The sequence below is a fragment of the Bombina bombina genome, chromosome 1 (assembly GCF_027579735.1).
Source record: "Bombina bombina isolate aBomBom1 chromosome 1, aBomBom1.pri, whole genome shotgun sequence".
In the NCBI taxonomy this organism is placed as follows: domain Eukaryota; kingdom Metazoa; phylum Chordata; class Amphibia; order Anura; family Bombinatoridae; genus Bombina; species Bombina bombina.
In genome coordinates, this window is record NC_069499.1 from 692,829,090 (window position 1) to 692,842,271 (window position 13,182).

Below are 13,182 nucleotides of genomic sequence, written 5' to 3' on the forward strand. Positions count from 1 at the left end.
GGAATTGAAGGCTAAGGTGGATGTGTAGGTGGCCTTTCGGTTGCTTCCTGTAGGCCCGCGTTGTCATCATTTACTGGGATGTTGGTTTGAAGGAGAGTTTTTTGTAGACCTTTGTTTACCTATGGGGTGCTCAATATAACATTTTTTGAGTGGGTCCTGAAGAAGTGGTCGGGCTTGTCTTCAGTGGTGCATTACCTCAACAGCTTCCTGTTTGTGGAGCCAGTGGGGTCTTTGGTTTGTCAACAACTGGTGGACTAGTTTGGGTCAGTGGCTGCAGAGTTTGATTTCTCAGTGGCTGAGGAAAAATTTGAAGGGCCGGTGACTTCTCTTATCTTTTTGGGAATTGAGGTGGACTCTGTGTTGATGGAGTGTGTTGGCTCCTGTGGGATAAGGTGGAGGATTTGAGGGAATCCATTTGGATTGCTTTGGGTTCTGAAAAGATTAAGCTTCGGCAACTTCATTCTTTACTTGGAAGCTGAATTTTTCATGTAATTTTATCCCAGTGGGCAGGGTCTTCTGTTGGAGAATCTTTGACTATGGTGGGGATTACGACTCCTTATCACCACATTCGGTTGACTAAAGAATTGAAGGAAGATCTGAGTGTCTGGTCAGTGTTCTTGAGGGACTTTAATGGTCGGTTGTTGATGCAGGAGGTGGGTTGTGGGATGAAAAATTATGTCTTTTCATGGATGCAGCGGGGGCTTATGGTTTTGGAGCTTATCTAAAGGGAAATGGTGTGTGGAGGCTTGGCCAGCCAGATGGGAGGCTGAGGGGTTGACAAAGAACTTGATCTTTTTGGAACTATTCCCGCTGGTGGTGGCTTTTGAGTCTGGGCTCGTTTGCTTAGCAATAAATGTGTGTGCTTTCATTCGGATAACAAGGGCTTGGTTTATGCCATCAACAACCTGACTACCAATTTGCCTCCTGTAGTACGGCTGCTGCGGGTATTTGTGCTGGATTGTTTGAGGCTCAGTGTGTCTTTTCAGGCTGTACATCTACTGGGCAAATTGAATAAGATTGCTGATTCTTTGTCCCATTTTCAGAGGGAGCATTTCTGGCTGGAGGCACCAGAAGCGGAGACGGAGTGTGTGGCTTGCCTGAGGGATTTGTGGCTGATGGGCTTTCAGTAGTTTTGAATTTTGTACAGGGGGCCTTAGCTCTGTCTACTTGGAGGGCTTACGCAAGGGTGTGGAAATTATGGGATTCAGTAGCTGGGGACATTATTAATTAAATTCCAGTGAGATCTGCTTTAAAATTATTCTGGGTTGGGTAAGGCATTGGGGGATAGAAAGTCTGTCATCAGCGGAAGTTTGTAGGAGGATGGCAGCTTTGGCCTTTTGTTCCAATTGGGGGGTTTACCTGATATGTCAAAAAATGTTGTGATCAGGATGGCTGTTAGAGGTTTGTGCAGAAGGAAGGTTATGGGGAATGGGATGTCCAGTGTTTTTTTCTCTATTGAAAAGGGTTGTTGGTCGATTACCAGAGGTTTGGAGGTCAAATTATGAGGTAATATTGTTCAGTACGGCTTTTGTTCTTACCTTTTTCAGGGCTTTCCGCATTTTGGAACTAGTGAGTAAGAAGTGGCTAGTGGTCTTCTTTTTCAGGACATCATGTTGCATGGAGGAGTTGTGAAGTTGTGGTTGAGGCATTCAAAAACTGATCATTTGGGAAAGGACAAGCTGATACGCTTGAGTGAGGTAGGGGGGGCTTTGCTGCCTGGTCAGAGTAGTTCAGGAATTTTTTAAACTGAGGCCGTTGGGGGTGGGGGCTTTCCTCATTCATCAAGATTTGCTACCTGGTTGTGTGCATGCTCAGATTTATGTAATCACACTCAATAAAGAATGTTTGGAATGCGATTACGTAATGACAAGCATGTACACATTGAGGTAGCAAATTTAGACAAAGGAGGAAGATTTTGTATTGCATTTCAATCTTAAATCGACCACGGGCATGTGCACTTTGAAGATGTTAGGAAATGTTCACTCTATCATATGTTATTGATATAACAAACATTTTTGACCGAGCGCACCACTTCTTATTTACACCTCCATATGTAAATAAAATTAACTAAATGTCATCTCAATAAAGCTTACTCCTAAATGTATTAACTGTACGCTACGTTATCTCGTCTGCTTGACGAACTTCTGTACTTATTGAAGGGGTCGGCCTCTGCCTGGAGCTGAGTAGCCCTTTTACAGATAATATATAGATTGAAAAGGTTACTTTTATTACTTTTTCAGGGAATATGGTGGCTTTCTTTTAATAATGTTTTTGTAATTGTATTCATTTTTACTATCTCTTTAAACCTTTTTTTTTTTTTCAAACCTGTTCTCAGTCCTTCCTAAAACGGCAGATTTTCAGGATTACCTTGGGTGAGAGCAAGTGCATAACTATATTTACTAATCTGCTGATTATATTTCACCTGAGCTTCAGTTCAGATATCCTGAAAATCTGCCATGTTAGGTAGGCCTGTAGACAGGTTTGAAAACCCCTACTTTAAACAAATGCAGCATTTCTGTACAAAGGCTGTCAATATTTTCATATGTCAAAACTGTGTTTCTAAAATGTTATATGCTGATATATTTATAAAGTCATAAGAAATGTTTCTTAATGCTATTATTAACTGCAACACATAACTTTATTATTCCAAATAAAATATTACAAACAAATGCTGTCAATCACTGAATCACATCATTCTGTTTTAAATTACAAGGTAATAAATACATTAGTAATAAAATGTAGTTTTTATGGAGTAATTTTAGACACATTAATATGTAATAAAACCACACACTGAATCATAATATATATCTTTTGTGAACTGCACTAATCATATAAAACAAATGTTGCAGAAAATGAAGTGTTAGACTCGACAGTACTGAACTGTCAAAATGTACCATATTTCTGTATATTAATAGAGCTGGTTGGCATTTAAAAGTGAGATATAATTAATAAGGTTGCTTTTTATGATATGCATTGATTGCAAGCAGCTTATATCAATCTAGCAAATGATTACCTTCAAAATTATTTCCAGGTGCATATACAGTGTATTTAGCTTTATCTTTCATTTTGGTAAATTTGAGATTATATATTTAGTAAATACTCTAATAAAATCCATGATTTGGTTTAGAAGTGCTTCAGTGCAGTGATGGGCATTTTTTTTTTTTTTTTGTGAGATTCTTTTCTTAGATATTTCCACTGATTCACTTATATTTCCTCACACTAAGGGAGCGATCAAATATACGGCGCAGGTTTCGGCTCAAGCGTGGGAACCTGCGCCGTCCGTAATTTCACCTCGCACATCGGGGTATTACATATACTGCGCCGTTAGATGCTAAACTGGCGTAAGTAGGACAAACTGGAGATCTTCTGAAATGTGCGCAAATACACATTTTAGTCATTGCAAGTAACTTACGCCAGTATTTTGTCCACGGAAAGTGTCAATAAAGAGTAGTTTTATGCAAATTAGGCTAACACTCATAAAAATGAACACGTAATTACGCTATTCAAAATTCATATATAAACCCATGCGCAGCTGCCATTTTCTTCAATATGTTTGGATGGTTCGTTGAGCTACAGCACACTACACTGGAGTGGAGGATTAGTCAGAGTAGAGAGTTAGTTAGGTCGCATTGTTGTTTGATTAAGCTTGTACACTTACACATATTTTTACATATTGCACACATTTTGCATACATACATATACAAATACACCACACTTTTTTTTCTAAAACCTCACAAATTTTATTTGAATTTTACAGTGTGATAGGCTGAGTGTTTGGTTGTGATTGTGTGTGATTGAACTGGGAGTGAGTGTGAGTGTGTGTAGTGTGATTTAGTGTGAGGATAGCAGGGAGAGGTAGGGCGGAGGGGAGGAGGGGAGAGGAGTGGCAGGGAGAGGAGTATTGGAGAGGACAGGAGGAGCAGTGGGGTCCCCGTCAGGGAGTAAGTGGAGTGGGGAGAGGGAGAGCTAGAAGGGATGATGGGAGGGGAGATGCCCGAGAGCCCCAGAGACCAGGCACATCTAGGAGAGGGACAGAGGGTGCACATGTGGACAGAAGGGGGGAGGAGGGAGAGGATAGGGAGGAACCCACACCAGGGACATCACAGGGAGCAAGCCAGGTGTCCATGGAGGATGAGAGGCTGAGATGTCCCAACTTCTCATTTAAGGAAAATGTTGCCCTAGTCCAGGCCATCATGGACAATTACAGTGCCCTCTTCGGGCAGGAGAAGGGCAAAGGCAGTGCCAAAAGGTGAAAAACGGCATGGTTGGCGGTTGAGGATGCCGTCAACAGTGTGGCCCCACAGAGGAGGACTGTTGAGGGCCTGAAAAAGCGGTGGAATGACTGCAAGAGGCGGGTCAAAGAAAAGATAGGGCAGGAAGCTATGCACCAGAGGGGAACAGGCGGTGGTCCATCCCTGGACATAGAGTATAACACCTGGCAGGAGAGGATATGCAGGTCCCTGAGTATCACAGCAGTCCGTGGACTTCCAGGGGCTTGTGACTCAGGGGCTGCAACCACAGCACATCATGCTGGTGAGTAACATCTCACACACCAGTATTATATGTATTTGAGATATAACATCCTTTAATATCACACATTCATGTACACAATGAGGAGCATGGTATTTGGCCTACTAACAAAAAACATCTACAATTATATTTTACATTAATGCTACTTAACACAATGCAATTCATTATATGAGGTGGAAAAGTGCAATACTAACATGTCTCAGAGTAACACAGGCCACAAGCCACATGTAGAGTTTTCAGTAAATGGACACTATAGCCATCACAATACTTTTAGCTAAAAAAAAAAGGTTCTGTGCCTACATCAGGCTAAAGTAAATTGTGTGACCATAGTGTCACTTAAAGAACACATTTTTTCCATCATTGACATGTACACATAACTATTGTATGAAACATATACCTGTATACTGCGCATATTAAAATCCCTCATAGCACAAATCACAATGTGCACATGCATGTTATAGAGTTTGACATAAGAATCAGTATAGGCCCTAGCATGTTTCAATGTACATTGTATGCCCACATGGACATATATCTGACTGTACTAATCCCTCTCATCATTTGACTCCTCCACAGAACTTCCTGTCATGAGGATACAAACAGGCATGCCGCCACCACCACCAGTCACAGGCATGCCGCCACCACCACCACCACCAGTCACAGGCATGCCGCCACCACCACCAGTCTTCAGGCAACCACATGAACAGTATGCTGCCAGGCATGAGCAGGGTTGGATGGCTTCAGTTGAGGACCCAGGAGTGATGCCACCACCATTGCCATATGACCCCTGGCAAGATTCCTGGCCAGAGGAATATTCTTCTTTTGGCTTTGAGGGGGAGCCAAGACAGCCACAAAGGGTCCATGTATTTACCCCCCCCCAACACAATCTCAGGGCAGTCATGGCTTTTACCCACAGACTATGTCACAATAAGTGCCAACTGGACAGGCTGAGTGGTTACACACTGGTCATCAGTGGGACTATCAATCAACCCTGAGAGTTCCACCATCCTCATCACTTGGGCGAGTTCCACCATCCTCATCAGTTGGGCGAGCTCCACCATCTGCAGATGAAAATATAGCTGAAAGTACTCAAGCACCAGCAGATGCAGCTGAACCTGCCCCACCAGAAACATCAGATGCAGCTGAACCTGCACCTCAAGCAACTAGAAGCCCTGCTGCTCAAGAGCCTGTGGATGCATTGTATTCTCCCCTGGGTGAGGAATACATTGCACTCCAGAGGAGGCTCATAACAAGCTCTGAGAGCAGACAAAGATGCCAAGAGTTGTTCCACAGGAGCCAAGAGAGGTTCTTCAGGAGCCAAGAGAGGTTCTTCAGGAGCCACGAGAGGTTACACAAATGTAGCATAGAGCTGCAGAGGGACATGGCAACATCATTAAGTGGAAGTGTTCAAAACCACAGATGATGCAAATTCTGTCTGATATGCAGATGCAGATGGACAATAGATGGCGAGAACAAAATCAACTATTGGGTGTGTTGGTTGAGCACTTTACACACCAGCAGGACACTGCCTCCAGCCTATCATCTGTGGCCAGCACACCAGCAGAAACATCAGAATCTTCTCAAACCAGGAGAACAAGGAAATCCACTACAGTCACCTCAGCCCCCTCATCCAAGAAGCCTAAAAAGAAATACATATTCTTATAGTTCACCATAAATCTTGTCCTCTGTTATTTACAATACAGGGAGTGCAGAATTATTAGGCAAATTAGTATTTTGACCACATCATCCTCTTTATGCATGTTGTCTTACTCCAAGCTGTATAGGCTCGAAAGCCTACTACCAATTAAGCATATTAGGTGATGTGCATCTCTGTAATGAGAAGGGGTGTGGTCTAATGACATCAACACCCTATATCAGGTGTGCATAATTATTAGGCAACTTCCTTTCCTTTGGCAAAATGGGTCAAAAGAAGGACTTGACAGGCTCAGAAAAGTAAAAAATAGTGAGATATCTTGCAGAGGGATGCAGCACTCTTAAAATTGCAAAGCTTCTGAAGCGTGATCATCGAACAATCAAGCATTTCATTCAAAATAGTCAACAGGGTCGCAAGAAGCGTGTGGACAAACCAAGACACAAAATAACTGCCCATGAACTGAGAAAAGTCAAGCGTGCAGCTGCCAAGATGCCACTTGCCACCAGTTTGGCCATATTTCAGAGCTGCAACATCACTGGAGTGCCCAAAAGCACAAGGTGTGCAATACTCAGAGACATGGCCAAGGTAAGAAAGGCTGAAAGACGACCACCACTGAACAAGACACACAAGCTGAAACGTCAAGACTGGGCCAAGAAATATCTCAAGACTGATTTTATGGTTTTATGGACTGATGAAATGAGAGTGAGTCTTGATTGGCCAGATGGATGGGCCCGTGGCTGGATTGGTAAAGGGCAGAGAGCTCCAGTCCGACTCAGACGCCAGCAAGGTGAAGGTGGAGTACTGGTTTGGGCTGGTATCATCAAAGATGAGCTTGTGGGGCCTTTTCGGGTTGAGGATGGAGTCAAGCTCAACTCCCAGTCCTACTGCCAGTTTCTGGAAGACACCTTCTTCAAGCAGCGGTACAGGAAGAAGTCTGCATCCTTCAAGAAAAACATGATTTTCATGCAGGACAATGCTCCATCACACGCGTCCAAGTACTCCACAGCGTGGCTGGCAAGAAAGGGTATAAAAGAAGAAAATCTAATGACATGGCCTCCTTGTTCACCTGATCTGAACCCCATTGAGATCCTGTGGTCCATCATCAAATGTGAGATTTACAAGGAGGGAAAACAGTACACCTCTCTGAACAGTGTCTGGGAGGCTGTGGTTGCTGCTGCACGCAATGTTGATGGTGAACAGATCAAAACACTGACAGAATCCATGGATGGCAGGCTTTTGAGTGTCCTTGCAAAGAAAGGTGGCTATATTGGTCACTGATTTGTTTTTGTTTTGTTTTTGAATGTCAGAAATGTATATTTGTGAATGTTGAGATGTTATATTGGTTTCACTGGTAAAAATAAATAATTGAAATGGGTATATATTTGTTTTTTGTTAAGTTGCCTAATAATTATGCACAGTAATAGTCACCTGCACACACAGATATCCCCCTAAAATAGCTATAACTAAAAACAAACTAAAAACTACTTCCAAAACTATTCAGCTTTGATATTAATGAGGTTTTTTTTTGGGTTCATTGAGAACATGGTTGTTGTTCAATAATAAAATTAATCCTCAAAAATACAACTTGCCTAATAATTCTGCACTCCCTGTATAATTGTCATCCACATCCATGTGAGGTGTGTTTTAGTACACTAATATTGTTAAAACATATAATAAGACCTGTGTGGAAATGGCAAAAAAGGTAATATTATAATGTTTATGACTTATTCATGTACTATAAACCACATCACATAGTTGTGTATGAAGGGTACATATAGTAATATTCACTTATAAGATGTAAATCAAGGTTTCTCACATCCAATATAAATTGACACATGGGTATATATATAAATAATAATGTATTTGCAGAAGGTGTGAACATAAGGTATAAACATCCATTTTCAGTCTTATTAATTATAGTCAATAAATCATAGTGACCTAAACATGAATTAAACAAATGAGACATTTTCAGTAATTAAGGTGGTTAAGGGAAATGGGGTGGGATGTAGTAGTTTCACTTACATTCATTGGATATCCGCAGTATGTAAACATGGTGGCTAATGAGGGTGTGCATTGCCAGGTTTTTTTAAGGCTGCAGGTGAGAGGTTGTGCTGTTTGTGATTGGTTTGACACACTTGCAGGGGCAGGAATAATAAATGCTTAGAAGAGGTTTAACTGTTTGAGATTTGCTGCTGATATGTATGTGATTGCGCATGCGTTTGTTAGGCCTTCAGGGAGTTACGTTGCTTTTTTAGTCAGTGCAAGGGTTGCTGTGCCTGCAATATGTGGCGAGATAAGAATGGAGTAGATTTTCTGAATTCTGCGAGCGTAAGTCCTTACGCTGTATATTGGATACCAAATTGCACAGCTGTTCTATGTTAGTCTATGGCTAAAAAAAATATGTCAGAAGGGTGAAATACATGCGCGTAACTTCGTATATGTAATACCAAAATCGCGTAAAATCTGGTGGCGGAGGATTTTGAGGGCGAGGCTGCATATGTAATGGAGACCTAAGTATGTATTTTAATACATTTTCTGTGGGTATTGATGTTAAAGGACATTGTGACTAATTTTATAAATTGTTGGCTAACATTGTGGATATTGCTAGCTCAAACACTGGTTTAGTAGAATATTATATGATTATAAAGAAATGGATGTTATGTTAATTAAATTTATGCCACATTAGATGTGCATATATCTTTTATTGTTTTATTAAATGTGGTTTTCTCTTGTGCTCCATTATTTGCCTTCAAATAAACTTTCATGATTCAAATAGGGCATGTTATTTTAAACAACTTTCCAATTTACTTTTATCAGCAATTTTGCTTTGTTCCTTTGGTATTCTTAGTTGAAAGCTAAACCTAGGTATGCTCATATGCTAATTTCTTAGACCTTAAAGAGTGCCTCTAACCTGAATGCATTTTGACAGTTTTTAACCACTGGAAGGTGTTAGTTCATTTGCGTCAAATAGATAACTTTGAACTCACGCACTTGAAGTTGCCTAGGAGTAAACACTAATTGACTAAAATGCAAATCTGTCAAAAGAACTAAAATAAGGGGATATTTTGCCGAGGCTTAGATACAAAGTAATCACTGTGGTAAAATGTGTATTATTATAACTTTGTTGGTTATACAAAACTGGGGAATGGGTAATAAAGGGATTATCTAACTTTTCAAACAACAAAACTTCTGGTGTTGACTGTCCCTTTAAGCACTTATAACTTTATGATCAAATGATTGTTATAAATAATTATTAATACATACATATACATCTTTAGCAATATATTTGTATGTATCTCAATGTTAAAGCCCTTTTTGGGAATATTTTTTTTTTATTTAAATATTTTTATTTATTTTCAAATAAAAGATACAACAGTGAACCATTGTGTAAACAACTGCACAGAAAGATCAAAAAAATTATAAATACATAACACTCATTACTCACATATGTAGATACAAAGAGGAGTTTAAGCCTTGGTTTGGTGAGTGAACGTTGCATGTCAGTGGGGAGGTGAGGTGGAGTGGGGTTAGGGGAAGACTGGGTATAGGTAAGTACCTGCCGTATAAGGAGAGTACAGTGTAGATTTGTAAGAGGATAAATGTAACTTGAGTGGGGTATGGTGAGGGGGGGGGAGTCAGGCAATAGGTGAGGAAAGCCTCTTTATGTTTCCAGATTAGGGAGCCAAAGTGTGTTATACATAGCAAAGTGTGTTATACATAGAGTAAATATATGCCATTATTGTAACTTTTTCTGGCCAGGAGGGGGGTAATTCTTTTGCATGCTCTAGCAATGGACAGTTTCATGGCTGAAAAAAGGTAAATACACAGGTATCCTTAAAGCCTGGGTAATCGTCAAGAGCCCAGATAAAACAGGGCCACTTCCGGTGTCTTAAGAAGGGAAATCCCCAATCTGGACAAAGTGGTGAAACACGTGTTCCACAAAGGTTTGAGTTTTGGGCAGCCCCACCATATATGTGTCTTATCTCCAATGAGGTCACAGTTTCTCCAGCACTTAGGAGAAGCATTAGGAAACAGTTTGGCTAGTCTTGCTGGGACATAGTAGCAGTGTGTGAGGAGTTTAAAGTATGTCTCGTATAAGGTTATACAGTGGATAGCTTTTTTAGTTAACAAGAGTGTGCATTGCCAGGTCTGGGTGGGGATGGATAAGTTTAATTTTTGTTCCCACTTCACAATATGTGGTGCTTTATCTATAGGCGATGCTCCTTCCATTAAACCATAGTGGATTGACAGGGGTTTGCCTAATCTAAATCCCTGTTGCCACCTGGATTTCCACAGCGTTAGCTGGCAGGGAGTCGTAGGCTTAAATCCCCAGCTGGAGAGTAAACTGATTACTCGAGTATATTCAGATATCAAAAAAGGAGGTATAAGTGTGGATTCCCTGATTTAGTCTAAAGTAACATATTGACCCTGTGAGGGGGTGGACCATGAATCTGATACATTTTTAATCCCTAATCGAGGCCATGCTCCAGGGTGAGAATCGGGAAGGCCAGTGAGGAGGTCTGAAACAGCAGTGATGGGGGAGGGGTGGGGGGCTATGGATCTATAATGCCTAATCTGATCCCTGGACAAGAGGCATTCTCTAATTATAGGATTGTTAATAGACAGATACCTATGACAGTGTGGTGGGATCCAGATGAGGTCGCATAAGTAAATATTAAAGGGTAGAGAGGCTTGTACGATGTCTCTCCATTTAGTTTGGGAGTCTTTGACTCCCCATTGAGAGATATGAGTGAGCATCGCCGCCTCATGATATCTTATGATGGATGAGGAAGCAAACCCTCCATGTAGCCTAGGATACTGTAAGATTTTATGAGCTATGCACTGGGGTTTACCTTGCCATATGTACCTTGTGCATCCACTTTGAAACTGCAATAGGATTTGTTTAGGCACTCAAAGTGGGAGACACCTAAATAATAAATAAGTATGTCAATTTCGGAAGATAACTCATTTTAAGAGTTGTAATGTGCCCTACCCAGTAGATAGAGTTATAATGCCATTTTTGCGTGAGGGACCTAAGTTCCGTAATTAAGGAGCAGTAATTTGCATTTATAATTTGGTAAACATAATTTGTGAGCTTAATCCCTAAATGTGTTACATGGGTGTCTTTGACTATAAAGTTATATTTATCTTGAAGGTATTTAGATAGGTCTGCCAAGAACCCTCTATTGAATATCTCAGTTTTGTTATGATTTAGTTTGTAACAAGAGAGATTGCTAAACTTCTCTAGAATCTCTAGTAATTTAGGGATCATCTGCTTTGGCTTAGTGGAAAATATTGTGATATCATCTGCAAATAACGCGACCATGTGTCCTGTACCGTATAGTGTGATTCCCTCAATGTTATTGTCATTCCTGATTTGCACTGCTAGTGGCTGTATCACTAAAGCAAATAGTAAGGGGGGCAGTGGACATCCCTGCGAGTACCATTGGATATTGGGAGAGATGGGGAAGTAAATCCCAGGCCTCGAACAAAGGCTGTAGGCAAGGAGTATAGTGCTTTAATAGCCAGCACAGTGTGTTCTGGAAATTTGAATGTTTCTAAGACCCTCCATAAGTAGTCCTATCTAATCCGATCAAACACCTTCTCAGCATCAAGGGAAACGACTGATAGGGGCTTATTTAATCTTTTGAATGATCAGCAGCCTTCTAATATTGTCTGGGCCCTCCCTGTTAGATATTAAACCCATTTGGTCAGGGTCGATGATATCAGGGAGTAACCTCGATATCCTGTTTGCTAGGATCTTTAAATATACTTTGATGTCTACGTTTATTAATGAGATAGGCCTGTAATTAGCGCAGAGTGAGGGGTCTTTATTCTGTTTAGGAATAGCTATAATTGAGGCCTCGAGAAAATCCCTCTGTAACCTCCCCTCCTTGCTTGCTAGGTTAAAGAAGCTAAGTAAAAGGGGTGAGATTTTGTGTATGTACGTCTTGTAGAAGACTACTGAAAACTATCTGGGTCTAGGGCTTTGAATGGTTTTAATTTTTTAATGACTTTGATCTCTTGGGTAGAAAAGAGACTTGCTAAAGCCTCCTTCTGATCCTCATTAAGGGTCGGTAACTTCAGAGAATGTAGGAAGAAATTAATAACCTCAGGTGAGGCTGGCTTTATGGGTTCGTGTTTGTGGATATTGTATAAGGCAGAATAATATTCACCAAATTTGTGGCCAATCTGGACTGGGAGCCTATATATCTGGTCACCTTGTTTTAAGGCGTGCATATGCAAGGCCCCTGTATGCTGTCTCAATCTATTTGCCAACAAAGTTTCAGCTTTGTTGCTTTTTGAATAAAAGGGCTGCTTAAGTTTAATTAAGTGGGATTGGGTTTTCTTAAACTCAATTAGAAATGTGGTGTTGATGTTCAAGATCTCTTAACTTACAGTGGGTTTGGGAAAGTGAAAGGCCTGCTTGTTTCCTTAAATAAGCCTGTTTTCTTATAAAGTGGCCCCTGATGGTAGCCTTAAATGCTCCCCAAATGGAGTCATCTCGAATTTGAGGTTTGTCATTAGTTTGTATAAAAAATTGCAGCTCATTTCTTTGTTCTTCCCTGAAGGGTATGTCCGACATTATATGGTGGAGCAACCGCCAAGTGGATTTGGACCTAACCGTGTTTACAGATTTAAGGTCTAGTGTGACTTGGTCCTGTTCTGACCATGGGCAGAGTGATATACTTGTGGACTGTCCTATATCTAGAGTATCAGATTGGCAGAATAGGTAATCTAACCTAGAGTATGTGTTATGGGGATGGTAAAGTGATTGTAGTCTCTGTCTAAAGAGTGGAGGGATCTCCAGATGTTGTAGTAACCATATTGTGCCATTAGGGTTATGAATTTAAGACTTTTTGGGTGGGAAGTGGTGGCCTTCTTTTTGGTGAGTTTGGATTTCCTATCCATTTTACTATCCCAAACCATGTTAAAATCGCCCTACCCTGCTTAACCTGATCCACCTTACATAAGATCAAGGTATAGGTGATCTGGTCTAG